This window comes from Eurosta solidaginis, chromosome X, assembly GCF_040869045.1.
Source record: "Eurosta solidaginis isolate ZX-2024a chromosome X, ASM4086904v1, whole genome shotgun sequence".
NCBI lineage: Eukaryota > Metazoa > Arthropoda > Insecta > Diptera > Tephritidae > Eurosta > Eurosta solidaginis.
Window position 1 is genome coordinate 25,706,049 of NC_090324.1, and position 13,178 is coordinate 25,719,226.

Consider the following 13,178-nt stretch of genomic DNA (forward strand, 5'->3'; position numbering starts at 1 on the left):
CATGTAGCTACAAAAATTGATTGAAAATGTCTAGATGGCCTAATAGGAAAGTTAAACTTAATTTCGCCAAGCAAAAATGGACTATTTATTGACCCTCTTTATTAATTTAACAATAAATAAGACGCCAAGCATCTCCCTGCGGCTCTGCAAAGTGGGCAGCTGTATTAGTTTTAACCGGCTGCAATAGGGGGGACGATTTTTAGAAGGGTCCCATGGTAAGTGTTTTAAAGCGAAAAGCGATTCTCAGCTCATTGGTTGTTATATGGCATTTTCAGGTCAAATGAAACTTTTTTCATTTCAAATGAAAGTCGGCTTAGTTTAACCTTGCCCTTTGATCGTTTAAATTTTTTAATAGATAAAGTAGCAGGGTTATACGCTAGGCAACTTTTATACTACAGTTTAACCACCCACTGAAAATAAGCACCTATATTTTTTGCATTTATCTTAAGTATTACATTTATATACAATATACAATGTGAACAAATGCGTGGTGGCAACGGCGCGCACCCACGTATTTGTTAAATAATAGTTAAGGCGAAAAAGGGGGAAGAAAATAAAAACACCAAAAAGATTTCGTATTAATAAAAAGAATTCACAAAGTGCTTTTATTTATATAAATACAACAAGTGTTAAGAAAAGGTTTAACAAATGTTGTGGAAAATGATATATATGTGATAATAATTTTGAAAAGTTGAACTTACGTGAACGGGCGATTACGTGTTCCTTTGCTGGCTGCTGGATTAAAAGAGGACGAGCCTCTTTGCGACATGAGCCGATGAACCCGAGATACAGCTCCTTCGTTGGGTTTCCCGGCAACAAAGTTGCTATACCGCGGGCTCACAGCGGTAAAATCTAAGATGCATGCGTACTACCACTCACACATGCCTGTGTGTATTAGTAATCACAAGCATATGTGGGTGGTAGTAAACGAAGAAAATTATGTTACGAGGGAGGGGAGATATATTTAGGCCTGTGGCCTAAACATACCGGCCCCCTTGCCGTCAGCAACAAAGAAAACATTAAAAAAAAGGGGATGCCAAGTGATCGCACGTCCAGTAAGGCGCTAATGAAAGAAGGCAGTGCAGATGCGGATTGCAAGCACTGCACGCCAGATGGTTGACCTCACGTTTCGCTCTCCTGTGGAAAAAGAAAAGAAGTTATTAGATATACGTACGTGGTTTTAAATTCCGTGCATATTTACTTAAATATATATAAGATGGCGCATGTGTGAGGCGTGAAAGTCGGATATTTATTTTTGGCAGGCTCCCGAGACCACCAACCCGAACACGGTCGGTTGGGTTAGGAGACCGCCAACTGTCGATGCCGGTGTACCGCTCACCATCATTTCGGCGTAAATGTCAGCGCCGAGTGTGAGCCGTATCGGTGATGAGCGGTAGAATTGCGGATCAGCCAGCCGCATGAACTCAAAGGGCGCGGCAATCTTGGGGTCCACATTGGACGGTGGACTCAAACGGAAATGGCTTTCGGCGACGGCTGCTTGGGTTGTTATGCGCAGTATAAGGGTGCATTGTCCATGCCCTTGGCGCTCCAATTGTAAGTCGCGTACCAGCTCCGCATCGACGATCGTGCTGGTGGCGCAGGGATCAATAATGGCCCGAACCAGGTGTAAATGCCCACGCGATTCGATTCGTACGATGGCCGTCGGCGCAATGGGCACGAAAGGCCGCATGATGGGCGATGGTGTAGCCTAGAGCAGACGCCCTGTCCGGAAGCCTTCCGGCGTGTCGCGCGTTAGCTTCATTGTACTTTGGGCTTCAAGAGAGTATGGCGTCGATTTCTTTCGCCGTTGCTGCCTTGCGAGTTTGGACGATTTATCTGAGTTTCGATGGGGTCCGACCTCACGGTGCCGCCAATTATTTTGTTGGTTTCGAGGTTTGTTTGCTTTCGCCGCGCTTTTTTCATGCTGTAACAGCGGCCGGAAGCTGCGCATCCCATGATTTACGGTTGACGGTCTTGTCTCCGTTTTTGCTCGCTCTTCCTCCATTTTCGCTCTCTCTTCCTCCATTTCCTCTTCCTCCACCTGCTGAGCCCAGGATTTAGCCGGCCCCGAGAGGTTGATCGACAACGCATCGTCGGACGTGTTGTCTTCGCCGTTTGTGGTCGTCTCGTCGCTTACCGGTCGACGCTCATCTAAATGAAGCGTGGTGAGGTGCTTCTCTTGGCACCTCTTGCAGCGATACTTGCTGTTACATTTGTCCACGCGGTGGAAAGGCGACAGACAATTTGGACAGTACTTATGCAGAAGTACTGCCCGCAACCTCTCTTCTGGGGATTTTTTTCGATATTCGGCACAGATCCTAAGGCTATGATCCCTGCCGCAGAGTTGGCAAGCAACGTCGAAACGCTTTGCGCCTCCCTCTGACTTAGCCAATAAGGTTTGGTAACGGGTCATGATCTGAAAGAATATTGGTATCATTGATCATGCCCAAATTGAGGTTGGCGGAATGTTGTTTGGGTGGCCTAACAAAAAAATGATCTCTAGTATATTTTCGCATAAGAAAAAAAACATTTTATTGAAAAAAATTTAATTGAAATAAAAATTAAAGGCCATAAGTAAATACTTTTGCGCGCAAAGAAAGGAAGAAAAAACGTATTTAGCACGCATCCAAGCGATGTGGCTGTTGCTTTAGCGCCTTTAGTACATTTTATAATTTGATTTAGGTCGGTAGATGTCACCGAAGTAGTCCTAGAATTTACTTTTGATTTGTGGTGAACTTTGTTTTCACAACAAGTGGCCTGCCACCACACGGAACGGTTCCAAACCTGGCTGAAAAGGTATTACAGAGTTGCACTTCCACCATTCAACATTATTTTTGACGTGTATTGTCGATAATGTTGAGATTCGTGGAATTAAGTATTTTAAATCTCGACCAAATGAATGATTGGTCGAGATATGTAATACGCGACATGTGTGGAGTGTTGTGCTCGATATGTCGTGCGGCATGTAATGTGTGACGTGTAGTGCGGCGTGTAGTGCATGACGTGTAGTGCGGCCTGTAGTACGTGGCGTGTAGTGTGCGCGATGATTGCGCATGAGGCCTAATGTCGGTGTTGCCGTGCATTGACTGTCAAAAGAAAAGTGTAGACATTTGACATTTGTTACAATTTTTTTTTCCATTTCCTGAATGAAAAAAAAAATCATTGATTTAAAACACGCGGTGGTGAGTATGGAGGCTAGAAGTTGTAGTCTTTTTTCATTAATTAATTTTTCTTTCTCTTTTATTTTCAGGTATACGTTATCAAGTGGTCATTCCATTTTTGTTATGCCGCATAAGGAATCCAAAACCAAATTTATAAGTATAAAAGCGGATTTTGGATATACATGAGAATCCGGTAGGATAATGATATTAAGTAATGTCTTGAGGCATGTCTCTGATAACTCATTTTCATCGGCAGACATACAACCATCACCGTCGGGATCTTGACCACATGACCAATAACATTTATTAGTAATTTTTAGCAATAGAGCTGTAATATTTTGACAATTCTCTAGAGAAAATCCAATGTTTTCCACCCAAGTACCAACACATTTGACGGCTCTTATCATATTGCTAAGATATTCACTATCCCATTCACGTTCTAATTGCATATTTGAATAAGTTCAGTCGTTTCCAATACTAATGGCGTTCGTTTTGCGACTTCTGTTGTTACCAGTGGACTTCTGCACGTAAGGTAGCTCGCTTAACTGAAGTAAAAATTGCTTGCATCTCTGCTGGTATGGCCTGTAATACCTCAAGCATTATCCATAATGGCATTTCTTTTGTAACATTTGGTATTTGCTGATTTTGAAATGTATTTATCACGTCCTCAATAGCAGAAGACCATTCGCTAAGCATATGAACAATGAAAGCACTCAGAGCAATGCACAGACGATTGAGCACTAACATTGGACCACCAGCAAATTGAATAATTCTTTTCTAAAATCTTTTGCTTTAGTTCCTCGTGACTTTCCATAGGTTCTTCGTGCCAATATTTCATAAGTTTTGAGTGTAAAGTAACAGAAAGTAACAGCTCCAAAAATTGGACTTCTTGGCTTTTGCCTAGTTCCATTAGCTGCCATGTGAATTGCCATGCCTGCGAACTAGTCTGCGCTTTTGTTAACCATTCATGAGAGATCGCTTGTTCCTATGAAGTTAACCGGTAAAATACGACAACCGCCTCTTCCAGACGTTTAATATTGAAACCTCAAATTATATTTGTATTGTGTGGCCCCGGTGCTGGGAAAGGTACACAATGGAACGCTATCAATTTGTACATTTATCTGCTGGTGATTTACTTCATGAGGAGCGTGTACGCGGAGTATCTGAATATGGTAGTTTAAGTGAAGAATATATACGTAATGGTAAAATTGTGCCTGTCGCAGTGACATGCTCACTGCTTGAAGAAGCAATGAAAAATTTAGGCAAGCAACGGTTCCTTATCGATGGTTTTCCACGCAATCAAGATAAGCTCGATGGTTGGAAGCAACAAGTGGGTGACAAAGTAGATTTGAAATTTGTCTTATTTTTTAACTGTAGTGAAGACATATGTATAGAACGTTGCTTGGCTCGTGGTCAAAGTGGTTGTGGCCGTAGTGATGATAATTTGGAGAGCTTGAAAAAACGTATACAAACATATAATAATAATTCAATGCCAATAATTAAACATTTTGAACAATTAGGACAAGTTAAACAAATCGATGCAAGTCCCAATGCCGATGAGGTATTCAACAATGTTGAGCAGGTATTTGCTGCAACTGATATCCAGTAAAATGTATCGGTTGGAAAATATAAAAAGTACACACAGCTTAGCTATTAGATGCATATATGTAGTATATATGAGTACATACATACATCTGTGCATTTTATTTTTAGTAATAGGAGTATTTTTACTTTTTGTTCTTTATCGGCTAGCATCAAGTGAAAATCTGACCATATTTCCGCCAATAGGCTTTTATTGCATTTGCCTTGGTATTATGATTTGTTCGACATGTAAAATGCTCAAGACCAAGCACGAATTCATAGATTTTCGTATATGGTCTGGCCTATTTCTAAGCTACGGTGATCATAATGTTGCAGCTGATATTTCTGAAAATATCTTTTTTAAAAATAATCTTAAACCATATTTTTCATTGGAAATTTAATAGCATCGCCGTTAATACTAAACGGTTGGTTACCTCACTCTGAGTTAACCATTGTTTCATGCATATTTGTTTCTCCTTTCGCATTCATGTATTCATCAGCACACAGCTTTCCCGATTGGATTGTACTGGTTTCATTTGGTGTAAATGTACTTGCAAAATATCCATATAAAATTGATGATGCTGTTGCTACAGGTTGGCGTTTCTTAGACTTAAAGGTTCCAACCTTTTGTTCCTTTGTCGTCGGCAATGGTATTGAAGTTTGTTTAAGCTGTCGTACTGCATTATATTTGCTAATACCGGGTTTTCTGGTACGTCTAGCAGCTCGCAGTAATTGGCATGGAATTTACACATATCTTATTCCACATTGCGTTACATTAAGCTTGGCAGTACACTTGCAGCTGGCACATTAGCATTACTAGGTTCATGTTTTTTGGCGTTGAATCGTACTACTCAGAAATGTGTTACCCTTTTACAGGTTGTTATTTGTCTAATGGCTGCCTGCATTCTTACATACCCTTATATGACTGCAAATTTCAAAGATTCACCACATTTTGGCAACTTAATTTCAATCGACGACAAGGATACAACATTAGTTGATAACATCGATGGACATCGTAACATAAAGGGAACAGATAACGGTATACATGATGAAAATGAATATATACCAAATATTTCCAGTTATGTTTTACGATTAAATTTTGTTAAAGGTACTTTGTCAATGGGCCCCTGTATGGCATCAAATTTCCATGTCCATGCCGGCTTAAAGGAGTGGTCAATTTTCCAAAAACGAACAAAGGCAATTACCGCTATGAAGGGAAGTACTACACCTTTGAGTAGGGTGAACTTTAAAGATGCGGTGCCCATTTCTGTATTAGATCGGTGAGTGTTTTATTAATTTATGTATATGTAACAGAAAATTGAAAACCATTGGGAATACATACCAGTGAAAATTTTCCTATCCCTCCATTGCCATAAATTGAACATTTATGTTTTAACTCAGCATTTCTTTTAAATGTGCATACAGAAAATCAGACTAAATATTAATATTCATTTTTGAAAATCAAGTTAACTGATTAATTATGCAAACATGTTAAAAATATGCAACTAATGCAATATACCAATCGTCTACAAAATGGTTGAAAAGGACCATTGAGCAGACGACTCAAGTACTCGAACAGCGATTGAGGAGGTGATCGAGGCTGTTTACTGTTGTGAACGTTTTTACCAAACATTCGCCACTTGTATGTATTCACAATGTTGAAAATCCCCCACACCAGAAAAAAGGATGTTGACTTCGGATATTAATTTCTTCTGTAAATAAAGGAAACCGTATGCGCTTTATGCACCATTAATTGGGTAATTTTTTGAAATGAAAGATACCGAGCCACTCGCTTCATTAAGCGAACCTCAGTTAACAACCCCAAGCAATTACTACGCCTTCAAAAAAGTAGTTAAAATGGATAGCAGCCGTTTCCTCCTTAACCATTAGGGCAATCAAAGTAAACTGCATGCAACTACTCATATGTAGGTGTTGTGCCTAATCAAGCAAAGCCCATTATCCTTTATTGCAAATGCAGCAAAAAAAAAAAATTTAATCTTTATTATTTATGGTCTTCTTCTATTTTCGTAAATTATTGCAATAATAATTTCTAATTGTCGTTTGTTACATTGACAATAAAAAATGTGTGGGATTTGATTGTCATTTGTTACATTGACAATAAAATCCCACCATCAAACACAAAAGAAAACCAGAAATTTCATAACACGTACTACGCTTTCTAGGCAATACAGCACAATCTAACATTGAAGACTGGCACAACCCAAGATTCCTCATCAGTTGATTGCAGTTTTATTATCGGTGAAGAAGTAAATGCCAAACCTGTTGGAGGTCATAAATTTGTACCCTCCAGCACTTCCACTGTTTTTGAAAGTATGCTCAGCCGTAATTATAAAAAGGCAGATGCTAGTGTCAACATACCACTGCCTTTTTGCAAATAATTTGGGTTATACCCAGTAAACGTTCGAAATATGAATCATAAGTGATTATTTAAGAATAATCACATTTAAGGTACATTTTCCTCCTGACGATACATTAGTTTCTTACACGAAAATACCTTTAAATTTGGAAACTTAGTTCATATGGGATATGATATATGGGGGATTTGATTGCGGATTCTGTGGCAGATAATGAATCTGAGTTAGGGTTCTGTTGGCCTCGTTCTGGGGAACGAGAGCTAGGTTATTGGTTTGTTGGCCTCGTTCGGGGTGAACGAGAGCTGGGTTATTTGTGTGTTGTCCTCGTTCGGGGTGAACGAGAGCTGGGTTATTGGATAAAGGAGAATGGGCTATTAAAGTTCATTTTCGTTGTCGTTGGGCGGAAGTAGTACCAGCTTCGCAATTGGTCTGCTAATTTGTCCCTTAATTGTATTGACGTCAACAACACGTACACGGTTATCGGAACCTGGATGTGTGTTGACGACTCTCCCCATTCTCCACTCGTTTGGTTGTAGGTTGTCCTCTTTTATGACGACTAGGTCCCCGGGTTTTAAGTTGGATTGTGGATGTTTCCATTTATACCTTTTCTGGATCTCGGTGAGATATTCCGATTTCCATCTTTTGCAAAAGGTTTGATGAAGGGCTTTCATCTTTTGCCATCAGTTTACAATGGAGGCAGGGTTTTCACTACAGTCGAGTTCAGGTGGAGCTAAAAGATGCCCACCTACGAGAAAATGGCCTGGAGTAAGCGGCTCCAGGTCGGAAGGGTCGTTGGATGAAGGACTTAGAGGTCTCGAGTTGAGGCAGGCCTCAATTCGACATAGGAGGGTTGTAAACTCTTCGAAAGTATATTTATGATCGAACGCGATTTTTTTAAAGTGGGTCTTAAAACTTTTTACCCCCGCTTCCCACAAACCTCCCATGTGAGGAGCGCTTGGCGGTATAAAATGCCATTCTGTAATGTGGTGGCTATAATTAGTCAACGTTCCGTCCCTTGCTTCACGCAGAAATGCTTTAAACTCGGATCGTAAAGATCGAGAAGCTCCGACAAAGTTAGTACCATTGTCGGAGTAAACGTTCTTCGGACAGCCTCGTCTGGATACGAATCTGGCGAAGGCAGCTAGGAAGGACCCGGTACTAAGATCGTTTGTCGCTTCTAGATGGATGGCTTTCGTCGAAAAGCAGACAAACAGGCAAACGTATCCTTTTGAAATTCGACATCCCCTCCCTCGGTAGGATTTTATATCGAATGGTCCCGCGAAATCTACCCCAGTGTTAGTGAAGGCCCTAGTAAAGGTGGTGCGCTCTTTCGGAAGGATCCCCATAAGTTGCGTTTGTGTCCGCTTCCTGTAAATAGTGCAGACTTTACAGTTGTGGATAACCGACCTTATCATGACTTTAACGCGTGGGATCCAGTACTGAGTGCGGATATGACGCAGCATCAGCTGGTTCCCTCCATGCAGGGTGGTCACATGAGAGGATTGGACTATAAGTCTGGATAACCTGCAAGTATAAGGAAGAATAATGGGATGACTTTCATTATGGGTCATGTCTTTCGATGCCCCAGTCCGCCCCCCAGTTCGAATGATGCCTTCTTCATCTATATATGGGTTCAGGGGTAGAATCTCACTCTTCCCATTGATTAGATTTCCTGACTTCAAGTTTGCGTACTCTTCTTGATAATGTTGCCTCTGGCATATTGTTATCAATCTTCGTGTTGTTTTTTCTATTTCGTCAGGAGCGATCGAATGAGAATCCCTTTTGAAGGAGGCTTTAGTTTTTGGGTGCGTATTCTGGAAAAACCGAAGAATATAGGATATAACCCGCAAAGCCCTTGGTAAATCGGAAAACCTATCTAGAACATCAAAGTTATTTTTGACCGAAGTTGTATGAACTTTCACCCTCTTTTCTTCGATATTCGTGTTGTAATCTTCTTCTTGTGTTGGTCAATTTTCGTTGTCTTCTTGTAACCAAGAAGGTCCCTGCCACCACAAAGAATTGTCGATTAGATCCGAAGCGAGGAGGCCTCTGCTCGCCAAATCTGCAGGGTTTGACGCGGAGTCTACATGCCGCTTACTTTGTCTCAAACTTTGTCGATTATTTTCGTTATTCGATGTGCCACAAACGTTGACCACGAACATGGTGGCTTTCGGATCCATGCCAGTACTATCGTCGAATCTGTCCAAAGGGTTACTTTAATATTGGAAAGTTGCATATTTTCTATGGCCGACTCTATGATTTCTGCAAGTAGGACTGCGCCGCAGAGTTCCACTCGTGGCAATGATATGGTTTTGACCGGGGCTACTCTCGTTTTGGCCATCTACAGGTTGGTGAAAACTTGATTCTTTGTTTGTACCCTCAGGAAAACAGTGGCGGCATATGCTTTTTCCGAGGCATCGCTGAATCCATGTATTTCGACGCTGTCCTTTGGGGTAAAATGAACCCATCGCGGTATGCGGATATCGTGGATTTTTTCGTATTTTTGCATAAATGCGGTCCAACGATCTAGAGTAGTTGGTGATATCTCTTCGTCCCAACCCGTGCCTTCCAACCAAATATTTTGCATTATAATTTTGGCTACGATTACGACTGGTGCCAGTCAGCCAAGAGGGTCGAAAAGTTTTGCTATCGCAGACAGTATTGACCTTTTTGTTATAGTAGGGTTATTATCAAAGGGTTTCGCTGCAAAGTAGAAGTAGTCGAAATGAGCGTTCCATCTGATACCGAGTGCTTTTACCATGCTGGTGTCTTCAAACTCAAGAAAATCCCCGCTCAATAGGTGTTGCTTCGGTATACCCTGTAGAATTTTCTTGCAGTTGGACGTCCATTTTCGCAATGGGAAACCTGCCGATTGCAATGCCGATGATATTTCGTCCCTTGCCTTGATTGCAATTTCGATGCTGTGTCCACCGGCGAGTACGTCATCAACGTACATGCAATTTCGCAGGATATCTGCTGCCATTGGATGCGATGTCTCCACGTCATCAGCTAGTTGGTGCAGCGTCCGAATCGCAAGAGACGGAGCACAGTTAACACCAAAGGTTACTGTTTTCAATTCGTAAATATTAATTGGGTTTTTGGGGCATTTGCGAAATATGATTCGCTGGTATTTTGTTTGGTCTTCATTGACCCATATTTGGCGGTACATTTTTTCTATGTCGCTGTTAAATACGTATTTGAACAGCCGCCAACGTAGTATAAGGATTGTCAGGTCGGATTGAAGAATCGGACCTGGATATAAGGCATCATTTAGACTTTTGCCACTAGTGGTAGGACAAGATGCATTAAATACGACTCTGACTTTTGTCGTTGTACTTCCCTCCTTTATAACAGCATGGTGAGGTAGGAAGTAACCGTCATTTGAGTCTGGCGAAATATTACCTATTTGTTTCATGTGCCCTAAGGTTTCATATTCGGATACAACTCTATTGTATTCCGTTTGAAGGACTGGGTTTTTCGCAAGTCGTGTCTCGTTGCGATAGAATTGAGAGCACGCACTTCTTAATGAGGGGCCTAAGTAAAACTCTTTCCTAAAGGGTAAGGAGACTACGTATTTGCCATCGTTGTTCCGAACTGTTGTGGATTTGTATAGCTCCTCGCAATAGTTGTCATCGTTATTGATGCTCCTCTTCTTTGGAATTTCCTCTATCTCCCAGAAAGCCGCCAGTTGTTTGTCTAAAGTGACCTCGTTAAAATATGAAACTAGGGTCTTATTTGTATCAACCGCATCTGTCCGGCCTGTCAAAATCCAGCCGAACACCGTTTCCTGTGCTATTAATGTGTTTAGCACATCTTTCCTAATGCCGCCTAACATAATTTGGGGGTATATGTCTCCGCCCAGAATTAGATCGACTGGCTCATTGACAAAGAATCGTTTGTCAGCCAGTACTAAGTCAGGGAATGCTTGCCTAGTCATTGCGTTTATTTGGCAAGTTGGAAGATTCCCTGTCAATTGTGGTAAAACCAGCATGATCGTATTGATATTGATTAATGGGTCGGTTGGTGACCGCAGTTGTATGTTGCACGCTTCTTTTACTTGTGCAGACATTGTATTATTGATGCCCGAAACTTGGGCATGCAGGCGTTTGGATGACAGATTAATTCCGCGCTTCAGTTTCTCGGTAATGAATGAACATTCCGATCCCGAGTCTATTAGGGCTCTCGCCGAATAGTCAACACCATTAAAATGAATATTGACCTGAGCTGTCCCTAGTAATACCCCTTTATTTGTATTTGCGAAACATGAGTTCACATTATTAATCGGAGCGTTTTCTCTTTCAGCATTGCGTCGCATTTGAGCTTCCCGTGAGGTAGATGCTGCGATAGTGTCAGAAGTATATGTTGGTTTTGGCTGATTCGAAATATGAAGCAGCGTATGATGTCTTAAATGACATGTGGCACAGTTCATTTGACTGGTGCACTTTGTCACCGAATGGCCAGCAGAAAGGCAGTTTATACACCCACGGCTGCTCTTAATTTGTTCAAACCGTTTATTGGGTGTTAAACGTAAGAACTTTTCACACTTTGAAATTCGATGTGCAGAACTTTTGCACATCTTACACGTAGGTTTGGCTACACTTGCACTTGCCTGATAGGACCCTAATTTTTTAGCAGATGTATCTGTTGTCGAACGAGATACTTGTGGCTTTGAGGTTTTAGAAACTGTATCCCCCCTCAGATCAGTCACGGTTTCTACGGTTTGGAAACGATTGGATAAGAATCTATCCATATCAGCCCATTTTGAAATTTCTGTTTTGTTTTCAATTGTTTGTTCCCAGAGTGCCAGTGTGGTTTCTGGCAGTTTTGTGGAACATAGATATGTTATAATTGCATCCCAGTTTGATATGTCTATATGATGACATTGGAGCGCCGAGATGCAATTATTTATTTCACGTTGCAGTTTCTTTATAGAGCTACCGCATTCACTCTCAACTGCTTTCAAACTAAAAAGAATTTTTAATTGGGCGTTTACTAAGATACGTTTATTTTCGTATCTATCACAAAGATTTTTCCACGCTGTTTCGAAACCGTCTTTCGTTAAAGGACATCGCCCAACTATCTCTTTGGCCTCACCTTGAGTCTTTTGGTTTAAATAATATAATTTTTCAACTGCTTCGAGGTTTTTGTTACGTATATATATAGCAGTGAACATGTCTCTAAATGAAGGCCAAGAAAGGTAATCTCCTTTGAAAACGTCCGTATCACACGGTGGCAGGCGCACGCGATATTCCCTGTCTCCTGAGCTTTCTTCTTTCTTTTCAGCTTTCTCAAGTTTTTCCGAAAGTTCAGCCATCGCTGCCTGGCTCTTGAGAAAGCTGAAGTATGTAATTTTGTGCTTCTTTTTGATGGCCGACAGCTCTTTTGCCTCCAGTTCTGAGGAGCTCAAGAGTTCTTCATATGTCTGCTTCACCTTCTCCCATAGCGATTTCAACTCCTCCTTTTGGACTAAGAGGGTGTGTTTTGTATGGTCTGAAGGGGACATATCATTATAGTCATTTTCAAACTCAGTCACTGCCTCTGCTTGGCGTATATAGGTATCCATTATATTATTGAAATATTAATTAATTAATTGCCTTTGCAGATAGTACTGATTGAAAATGAACTGGAATGAAGGAATGTATTCGAGATAGATTTCTCGGTGAAGTGGTCTTGAAGCTTGCAAGAAAGCTAGTAGTTTGAGGAAATGTACAAGAGCGTGGTGGCAACGGCGCGCACCCACGTAATCGTTAAAAGAAAGTGCTAATGCAGCTGTGTTAACGAATTGTGTAAGCCAATAAGTAATGGCTAGTGAAGAAAGTGGTGTTAGTGAAAAGATAAAGAAATGTATGAACGTTCGTTATGGACTTTTTGGTAATTTAACCAAGGGCTGTGATCTTTTGTATCACAAAAAATTTGATCAGTCAAAAACTGATTTGTGTATTGCCGCAAGTGAAAAATAAGAATAATTCAATTTTTTTTAAAAAATTGAACAGGAAATAAGCCTTTTGGCCACCCAAACAACAACAACAATATATGTGTATGTAACTAAGTGCACTTTGTA

At 40.9% G+C, this 13,178-nt stretch overlaps 1 protein-coding gene and 1 pseudogene across 1 annotated transcript in view; one reads left to right on the forward strand and one right to left on the reverse strand.

Moving 5' to 3' along the window:
* Positions 1 to 13,178, reverse strand: part of Syt7 (Synaptotagmin 7) — a 1,421,749-nt gene that overhangs the window by 710,381 nt on the left and 698,190 nt on the right. The window lies entirely within an intron of this gene.
* On the forward strand, positions 3,642 to 4,770 carry LOC137234372 (UMP-CMP kinase-like; annotated as a pseudogene).